A 10,555-nucleotide genomic window follows, 5' to 3' on the forward strand; every position below is an offset into this window, starting at 1 on the left:
AATATTAAGATAACTTCCCAAGATATAGTAAGATAACTTCCCAAGAAATATTAAGATATTAAGATATTAAGCAGAAGATGCAGTAATGCTAGAACATTAGCTTGACAGGTTAGCCAAAATCTACTAATATAGGTCATATACCAGACCAAGATAAACAGATTGACATCCCATTGATTGTAGTAGGAGAGATTAGTTAAATCTCTGAAATCAATGACATAAACTGCAGCACTTTTCAGTCATTATGATCAACCATGTGTAAGGGGGAGATCAATAAATGCACTTTTCCATTTTGTGTAAACCAGGCAACATGGGTGTTTTCCTGCTTCGGTATGCACAATTCAAAAATGCATCTGAAAAATGCACTAGAAAAATATGTGTGCTGCAATGTTCAAACAAAACGACAATTGTGCATACCATGAGGATTTGACCGGTAACAACAATATTCACACGAAACCTACCCTTCTTTTGTTCCATTGTAGCATGTGCTGTGCCAGTTATTACAAAATACAACAGGACTCCGGGGGCACATTGAAGACTCACAACATTTGTTGCCGCAGAAACGTTCCTGAGGCACAGACTACTTCTTTAGGTGAAGAGAGTAGAATCTGGATTTCCTTGGAACAAATCTCCATTGTTATACCATGGAGTTTGCATAGCCCTGGCCATAGGCTTAAGAAGTGTCTTGTTAGGGCAACTCCCCCCCCTGCAACACTTCATTGGACAGGCCAGAACCTGACAATCAGATTTTACAGGACTGAAACAGGCACCCTATGGAACGTTGGGTGGCATCCTACCTTAGTCTGGAGGGATTTCCTTAAGCCTAAGGATCCCTTCTCCAACTTAAGTGTCTTTTTGTTGAAGAGTCACCTATGTTGGATAAGGACTCCTTAGACTGGAGGAAGGCTACAAATTTTGCGGTAGGATACCTGCCACCATGCAGTATCCTATGAAGCCACCCAATGTCGATGGCTTTCAAACTGTGGGAGCAGCCATTTTAGGCATGCCGATAGCTGAAAAGGGGAGTACAAAGTACAAAGTTACAGGGAGGCAAAGGATCCTAAGGCAGGTGGAACCTTCCTCTTTGCAGCAGCCTAAGGGGGGTTCATTTGTCCCTAGCATGGGACCTCTACGGATACATCTTGCATTTGTAGGGGTGATTGTACTCCCGGTAGTGCCATCATTTCAGCTGGATTTGGGGAGAAGAAAGTGCAGAAGCAGCTGCAGCGTTCTTCTAATGATAGGTTCCCGAGTGTGATTTTCCAAAGTCGTCAGAAAAGTTCTCTCCCATTTTTAATGAGACCTGCAATTCAAGCCTTCCAAAGCAACCTGTGCAGAATTACCCATGCAGCGCTGGTAGCATCATCAAACTTAACATCTGACAATACGAACATAGCAGTTCATTAACTATCCTTGCCCCAGCAGCCCCGCACTAAGCTCCCCACCCCCCCGCCGCAAGTTTCTGATTTTAATTTGTGTTCATTAGGCACACCACAAAATTTGCCATAATTGCCAAGTTACCAATCCCTTTGAATTAGTGCAGTTTGAAAACATGAAGGCATCATCCACAAGCATGCAGAAGAAAGCTAAAAATAAACAAAGCGAGTCTCTGAGCGAGGGCTTCTAAAAAACCACGACTCCAGGCCCTGATCTAAACCAGACTTCCCCCCCCTTCTTTCTTGCTCTGCCTCTCTCTTGCCCTTGCACTTATTTTAAGAGAATTGGAAAAGAAAATGCTTTCATCAGACTAAAACACTGCAATCCTCCCACCCTAATCTCCTGTAGAAGACTCAAAGAGGAACCCGTCTGGAATACAGAACATTAAAAAAACAAAACAAAACAAAAAAGCTTTTTCTGAAAAATGACTAGCGGCTTAATGCTGTCACTGTCCTGTGTTTATTTTTCTTGCTTTGATGTCTGATGTCAAAGAGAAAATAATGTCATCTGCTGGAAACTCCAGCATGTTTGCATTTTGAGGTAATTAGAATTAATGTTGGAGGGCAAAACTAACACCAAGCAATCCCAGTCGGTTCCCATGTGAGGAAAACATTCAGTAACGACTTGCACTTAATCTGGAACTTGGCAGCCAATCAGGAGCAACACAGATCTGTGCAACAGTGTAATATTGCAAATATATATACCGTATTTTCCGGCGTATAAGACGACTGGGCGTATAAGACGACCCCCAACTTTTCAAGTTAAAATATAGAGTTTTCCAGTTAAAATATAGAGCTGTGCTAATGCTTCTGGCGTACCGGCGTATAAGACGACCCCCCACTTCTGAGAAGATTTCCCTGGGTTAAAAAGTAGTCTTATACGCAGGAAAATAGTATCTCATATGGGTGCCATTTCATTGTTCAATTGTCAATTGTTAGAACCGTCCTTCAGTGGATTCTGAGCCACATTTTTGTGGACCAGGTAGCCGTAAAAGTGGTCACGTTTTCAAGAGAGCTTAATGAGTGCTCCCCGGTTGCGCGATCTCTATGGGCAGCTTTTCAGAATCCAGCATAATGACCCTGTGAAAATCTGGCTGCTAATTCTGAAGTCTGCATAGGAGAAGAGGCTTTTTCAACCACCTCACCGCAAATGTTTATTGACATTCACATTCCACCCGTCTTTTGTTAATAACTGTTGTCAGCAGCTGTTTGATGTGTTAAAAGCCTTGAAGTGGCAAACCTATCTGCATTGTCAACTAGCTTTGTTGGTATGTAAGCCCTCCTTTGGCTTTAAATCACTGCCCTTTCCTTGTTCTGGGATTCATTCTACCAGAAGATGAATTTCACTAAAATATGAAGCATCCGTTCTCCTTCATCAACACAGGCTATTTGTTTAGAGGATTTGTATCTTGCGTTTTAATTGACATAGTCACTAAAGGTGACCTGCAAACAAAGTTTAAAACAAAAAGCATTGTAAGGTTTGTTTTAAAATATCCTCCCCACCAGACTGAGGTTGAGAGTCCCTTTCTTCTCTGTAAAGCTGCAGGAGATCTGGTGGGTGGGGTGGCAAATATGGTCAAAGTTCCTCATCAATTGCAGCCCACAGATGGGTTCTGCACAGACTGTCCGTTCAGGGCTTCCTGGGAATGGGTGAACATGGTCACTCCTTCCAGAAGAAGCTGCAAAATAACCTCAGCGTCAGACATGAACTTCTCTTGGCTTCTCTTCTCCCAAGCGGTCCCAAAGGTACTTCTGCAGCATGGCTACTGCAGGACTAGGGACAAAGCTAGCCAAAGTCTTCACCCTGGCCTTAAGATGGCTGGCTCCAGTAAAAGGTCGTATGAACTTTGTCCTTTATCCTACTCATGACCAGTGTTCCCTCTAAGCTGAGTTAGTGTGAGCTAGCTCACAGTTTTTTAGCCTCCAGCTCACAGATTTTTGTTTTAGCTCAGGAGAGATGACTGCAGAACAAACTAATTTACGTAGTAGCCAAATCACTCGCTCACAACTTTAATGCCAGGAGCTCACAAGGTAGAATTTTTGCTCACAAGACTTCACATCTTAGAGGGAACATTGCTCATGACTGGTTCCAGTTTTAGGGTATAAAAAACAAACGGTTTTCAGTCTCACTGACAAGGAGCAATGTAGCTGTGGGTGTTAGGGACACCTATTTTTAATTATTTCATAAGAACATAAGAGAAGTCAATGTTGGATCAGGCCAATGGCCCATCCAGTCCAACACTCTGTCACACAGTGGCCAAAAGTACCAGGTGTCATCAGGAGGTCCAGCAGTGGAGCCCTCCCACTATTGACCACTAGGAGCCCTCCCACTATTGACCCCCCCCCCCAAGCACCAAGAAGACAGAACATCACTTGCCCCGGAGTCCCTATCTATACCTTGTGGCTAATAGCCACCGATGGACCTCAGCTCCATATGCTTATCTAATTCCCTCTTGAAGCCATCCATGCTTGTAACCACCACCACCTCCTGTGGCAGTGAATTCCATGTGTTAATCACTCTTTGGGTGAAGAAGTACTTCCTTTTATGTGTTCTAACCCGACCACTCAGCAATTTCTTGGAGTGCCCACGAGTTGTATTGTGAGAAAGGGAGAAAAGTACCTCTTTCTCTACCTGCTCTATCTCATGCATAATCTTATAAATCTTATACATATCCTGTATAAAACACAGAGGGGCAAATAAGTTCGTAATCATGGTAAAATATAATGTGCCAGTATTATCATTCCAGTGTTCAACAAAAAAAATTGCCTTGGCATAAGTTTGTCATTCATTTGTCTCCCTTCTCATGCACCTAGTGAGTTTTATCATAGCTGCAATCTCCCAGGTATCAACAATATATAAAAGGAACATGAATCCCTCTCCATCTGAGCTTGTGCTCATTTTTCTAGCAGTCAATAAGTACAGCGTATAAAAACAGTATATACTGTTTCAAACAATTATTTTCCCAGAAGGACAACGATAAGGCCATGCAACTAGTTAGTTCTTGACTTTTTCTCAGTATCTTCTGCCCCCCCCCCCATGATGAGACTCACTCTCCAGATTTTAGGAAAATCTTAGCACCGTATGAAAATCATGAAAATTGAATAAGATGTATAAAGATTTTCCTTCAGTGGACATTTTAAAAGCTTTACTGGATTGTTCCATCAATTTGCATTTTGCCAAAATTTGGGGGTTTGCATTTGCTGTTGTTGGGAGTCCCCTTTCAACCCCCTTATGCTGAGCTTTGTGTTTTCACTTTGTAAACCTCCAGCATTAGTGTCTATGTTCCTGTCTCTGGTGGACTTGGTTGCACAGTTCCAATGCTTCACAGCCAGGGGAAGCTCCAGCTTTTAGCTCATCAGATCCACAAGATGTTTTGAAGTGTGAGAGACAGAAAGAATATTAAACTTCGCTCACTCAACACTGGGCCTGCCTGTGCTTCATTCCAATGGGGCTCTCAAGCCCTTCAGTTATCATTGGAATTGCTGAACCTCTTGACAGCTATAATACAGAACCACAATGACCTTGGTGATGAAAAGCTGGCTTACTTCCTACTTGCCTATGACTTTACTAGGCTGCATTGTCCTTTTCACTCCAGTTTCAAACTTCCTTCAGGGATTCTTCAGCATAATAAGAAACTGCTTGTACAGATACTATTAAGGGAAGGTGCCCCCTTTTCAAGGGAGTATTTTGGATCACAGGAACGCCTAGTCCTCTGGGTATTATTTGAGAGCCATTGTGGTGTTGTGGATTAGGATCTGGATTCGAATCCTTACCCTGACATGGAAGATTGGTTGGCAGCCCCATAGCTAGAGAATTTTTGGGGAGGGGGCCTCGGGGGGGGCACCAGCTAATTAAATCAAAGCACAATGCAGGTGGCAAGTTGGGGCACTTTGGGGGCAGCCCAGGAAGGAGGGCCCCCAGAAGAAAGACTAGGGGGCCAGGCTCCGTGGGCCCCATGTTAGCTACGGACCAGTTGGTTGGTGACTTTGGGCCAGTTCCCCCCCCCCTCAGTTTAACCTACTTCACAGGGTGATTTTTGTGATGAGAAAACAAAGAAGCGGAGAACAACAATCTAAGCGTCTTTAGGTTCCCATTGGGGAGAAAAGTGGAGTATAAATAAACAAAAGAAACAAATACATATCATGTAACCACAACAAATGTTCTTAAAATATAGTGAATAGTGGCAATTCCATTTGTAGGACATCCAAGGGCAGACGTTTGAACCTTACTATGACATAAGAGCTCCTGTGAAAGCTCTTTGCCCCCCTCCATTAAAAAAAACAACCCTGAAGTGGTGTCTCTGCCTCCCTTCCCCATGTGTTTCCCATGGATCCTAGGCTGTTGCTACTCTATTACACTTGGTGCATTCATGAGCTTGTAGATCATGACAAATGGCCACACTCAGTATTGGCTGTAGTTATGTGTTTTCTTGGAAACCTGTTCTAAAAGAAGAGGAAAAGGGACCTCTTTTCTAGAAAGATTTAAAGCAGGATGCTCTGCTAATTAGCACTAAGGACTGGAATAAATTTTCTTAGATTTCTAATGTAATATCGTTTCACAGGGTAGCCATGTTGTTCTCTAAGGTACTACTGGACTCAAATCTAACTGTTCTCAAGTAATATGGGGCAGATGCATCAACTGCTGTTGGAGACAGATGTTTTTCTTGAAATGCCATTTCCGAGTATTATTGTGGATCTTGGCCGCTATGCCCAAATCCTATAGAATTCCCATTACCTGGATCACAGATTTATACAAAATCGCTAAGGCCCACCAATTGGATCACGTTTGCTTAGATGAATCCACCAATGGGATCAAAGTTCACTTTACTTAAATGAAAACCATGAAACAAATTAAACTTTATGCATAACATTCAAAACAGTACACTTTAGTGATTGATATTCTCTTCTATGTACCTGGATGGAGTTTAAGTACACAAGATGCTTCTTTGATCTCTACTTGCAGAACTTTTTCTGTACAATCTCGTTGCTTTCCTTTCCTACTTTAGTACCTTGGTTTTGTAGCTCATTATACTCATGATAACCCATGCATATGTCGCTGCAAAAATTAGAGGATCAGTCATAGTTTTTCCCTAGGCAGTCTTACAGTGCAAGCTGAAGCAGAGTTACACCCTTCTAAATCCACTGGAATCAATGGGCTTAGATGATGAAACTCTGCTTAGAAAAACACAGTTACAATCTGCATTTTCACACTACAAAGGCAATATTTATTTATTTATTTATTTATAACACTCAAAGCAACCAGGCAGAATGCATATGGAAACTTAAAGATGGCAAAAGGGAATGGAAATTGCAAGAGGCACTGCGGTGCTGCTAGAAAGATGGTCAGAACTGGACTAGTCAGTTTAGATACAAAAATCAGAGGGAATTTCATTTGGATTATTTAACTTTCTGAGGTTAAAAACAGAAGGGTTACACATTGAGAAAGTAACATATAAAAATAAACGTGCCTGTTCATTAACCTCAGAAGGGTAACCAACCAAAATGAAATTTCCTCTAACCACGACGATGTTCGCAGCTGTACTTTGCTTTCAGCTTCCATTTCCTTTTGTTGAGTTGATTTCTTGGGGGAAAGTGAGGGGAGGACAGGGTCAACAGAGGGGGACAGTGGCTTAGCAGATACATTCCTGACAGTCCAACCAGAATGCTTAACCCATATTCATACCATACAGCACCATCCCTGATCAATATTTTTGTGCACAGCATCTTCCTCAATCATATTATTAGGTTACTGACTTTTGAAGGAGAAGGAGAAGACACCCTGTGAGGTAGGTAGGGCTGAGAGAGCTCTTTCAAGGACTGCTCTTCAGAAAACAGCTCTGAAAGAACTTATGACTGACCCAAGGTCACACCAGCAGCTGCATGTGGAGGAGTGGGGAATCAAACCCAGTTCTCCCAGATTAGAGTCCGTGCTCCTAAGCACTTCACCAAACTGGCTCTCATTCTCTATAGCCACATGAACTGGGGGGTCCCTTAGATGAAGGGCACAATCACTGAGAATTCCAGTTAGTGAGAGGAACAATATTACAGGCAGTATGTGGTTTTCGCTGAAACCAGAGATGTCCCTGAAATATACTAACAACTCTGACACTTGCTATAACAACATTTTAGAATAAAAAAGATAAAATGAATCAAACCCAAACAAATATAAAATTTCTGTCTATATTTCTAGTGGGTTCTGCAACCACATGGCCAAGGGCAAGCAAATGTGTCCTTCCCACAGAATCATCAACTTCCACCTGGCAATGACTATGTCTGTATGTATTGTGAATATGAAGCAGTCCTTGCCAGAACAAGAGACAAGGCTGCAATATGGAAACTACCTGGGAATCTGGAGGAGATGCTATTAACCCCTTCGATGGGGTGCCGTTGGTGCCAGCGCCGAGGGTCAGGAGCCTGGGAGTGCTCCTGGATGCTTCCTTGACAATGGAGGCCCAGGTAGCAGCCACTGCCAAGGCAGCCTTTTACCACCTCCGTCAGGCAGTTGGTGCCCTTCCTCGAACGCAATGATCTGGCTACAGTGATACACACAATGGTCACCTCGAGGTTGGACTACTGCAATGCTCTCTACATGGGGCTGCCCTTGGTGCAACTTCGGAAGCTGTAGCTGGTGCAAAATGTGGCGGCCAGGCTGTTCATGGGTCTCCCTATGTGAGAGCACATTCAGCCTGTGCGAAAGACATTGCACTGGCTGCCAATTGCATACCGGATTCACTTCAAGGTGCTGATTTTGACTTTTAAAGCCCTTTATGGTCAGGGACCTGCTTACCTGAGGGACCGCCTTTCCCCACATGTTCCCCAGAGAGCACTGCGATCAGGGGCACAAAACCGTTTCGCCCTCCCTGGCCTGAAGGACGCCAAGCTGATATCAACCAGGACGTTTTCTGTGGCAGCTCCTACTTGCTGGAATGAACTCACGGGTGAGATCAGAGCCCTGCGGGACCTTTCACAGTCCCGCAGGGCCATGAAAACGGAGCTCTTTCAGCAGGCATTTCGATAGGAGCTGCACCTTATCAGCCATGCCCTGTGCCGATTTTATTTCCAGCCTAAGCCACCTAGAGTGGATGCACCGCTGAACGTGTTCTTAAACGCACTTCGTGTACTGCCATCAACATATTAATGGTTTTAAACTGTTTATTATGTATTTTATATTGAGATGTATATTGTTTTGTTGGTTTTGTGTAAGGCGCCCTGAGCCTGCCTCGGCGGGGAGGGCGGGGTAAAAGTTGAAGTAATAAATAAATAAATAAACCTACTCCCTTCTGTTATCAGAACTTTTGTTTCCCGATCGAGAACAGCTGCAATTTGTAAAAGAAGGCTCAAATCCTTTGAGTGCAGTCTCTTTCTGAAATATATTTACTCATGTGTGCAGTAGGAAGAAAAGAGTAATTTTGAGTCATTAATGGTATTCTCATACTCACCAACTAAGGTTGCCAGTTCTGGGTTGGGAAATCCCCGGAGATATGGGGATGAAGCCTGGGGACAGGAGTCCTTGGGGAGGGGAGGGACCTCAGAGCTGTGAAGTCCACCCTTCAGAGCAGCCATTTTCTCCAGGGGAACTGATCTTTGCAGACTGGCAATCAGTTGCAATTCTGGGAGATCTCCAGGCTCCACCTGGAGGCTGGCAACTCTGCCACCTACTAAACACCCCCCCCCCCCCGGTTCCTGTGCTAATTTCTGTGAAACAGTTTGAGGTGACATAACAACGATACAGCTATATGTATAGGATGGTCATAAAAGCTGCACCTTACCAATTACCAAACTAAAGTTAATTTAGCACAAAAGTGAAAGTGTTGCTTCAGTACAGTGCGGGAATTATTAAAAACTCAGATGTGGGACTGCTTTTAAACTAACGTTGGCAAAGTTCTTGGTTGTGGAAGAAAAACAAGAGGAAACTTGTTTTCCCCCCACCCCATCTGGAAAAGAATGGTCATCTTTCATTTTGTGTATAGCAGATTAATTCTGTCAGAATTTGGAAAAGTACATACATATATGACGGGGCTTAAAGGAAATACTTACACAAGGAATATATAATGAATGCGAATGGCATGGGTGTCTTTTCTGGTTGCTGAGTGACTTCTGATACGCTTATTTTTTTTTTAATCCCTATCTGGTATTTTGTAAGTACTGTCTCTCCTTTAAAATAAAATCAAAAGTGAAAAAGGAGTGTACCATAAAATGAATTTCTCCCAACCAGAACAAGGTTACATGCCAAGAACCCAATAATCACAGGACAAAAATCACTTCCGACAGTCTCTTAAGTTTTTTAAAAGGGCACAGTCTTTTTTGTTGTTCAATCGCACAGTTGAGTCCGACTCTGCGGCCCCATGGACAAGATCTCGCCAGGCCCTCCTGTTTTCCGCCGTCCTCTGAAGTTTGCTCAATTTTATGTTCGTTGCATCTGTGACACTGTCTAACCATCTCATCCTTTGCCGTCCCCGTCTTCTTTGACCTTCAATCTTTCCCAGCATCAGGGTCTTCTCCAGTGAGTGCTCCCTTCTCATTTGGTGGCCAAAGTATTTGAGCTTCAGTTTCATTATCTGGTCTTCCAGGGAACAGTCAGGGTTGATTTCTTTTAGGATTGACTGATTTGATCTTCTTGCAGTCCAAGGGACTCTCAAGAGCCTTCTCCAGCACCATAGTTCAAAAGAATCTATTCTTCGGCGCTCGGCCTTCCTTATAGTCCAACTCTCGCAGCCATACATGACTACTGGGAATACCATTGCTTTGACCATACGGACTTTTGTTGGCAGGGTGATGTCTCTACTTTTTATCATGCTGTTTAGGCACAGTCTTACCCAAGCACATTTAAGTCCTATGCGTTTCAATGGGAAGGATGATACAGGAAAATCCTAAACTCATTTATTCGTTCTCAAGTGTCCTCTTGCGATATTAAGCAATGTGTGCTGACTTTCTTCCACAGAAATCAATGTGACTTCAATGTGCCTAATTTAGGCTGAATCTGGCCCATACTATTAATTTTATACAGCCAGATAGACAATTAAGCACCTATTGCTAAAATGCTCAGGGAAAATCCAAGTGACTGTTTATATATTTAGAGGGGCACTTCCACTGAACAGGAAAAAGTAACTACTTTTCTCAAA

Source organism: Gekko japonicus, unplaced genomic scaffold (genome assembly GCF_001447785.1).
Source record: "Gekko japonicus isolate JY-2015 unplaced genomic scaffold, Gekko_japonicus_V1.1 scaffold619, whole genome shotgun sequence".
Taxonomy (NCBI): domain Eukaryota; kingdom Metazoa; phylum Chordata; class Lepidosauria; order Squamata; family Gekkonidae; genus Gekko; species Gekko japonicus.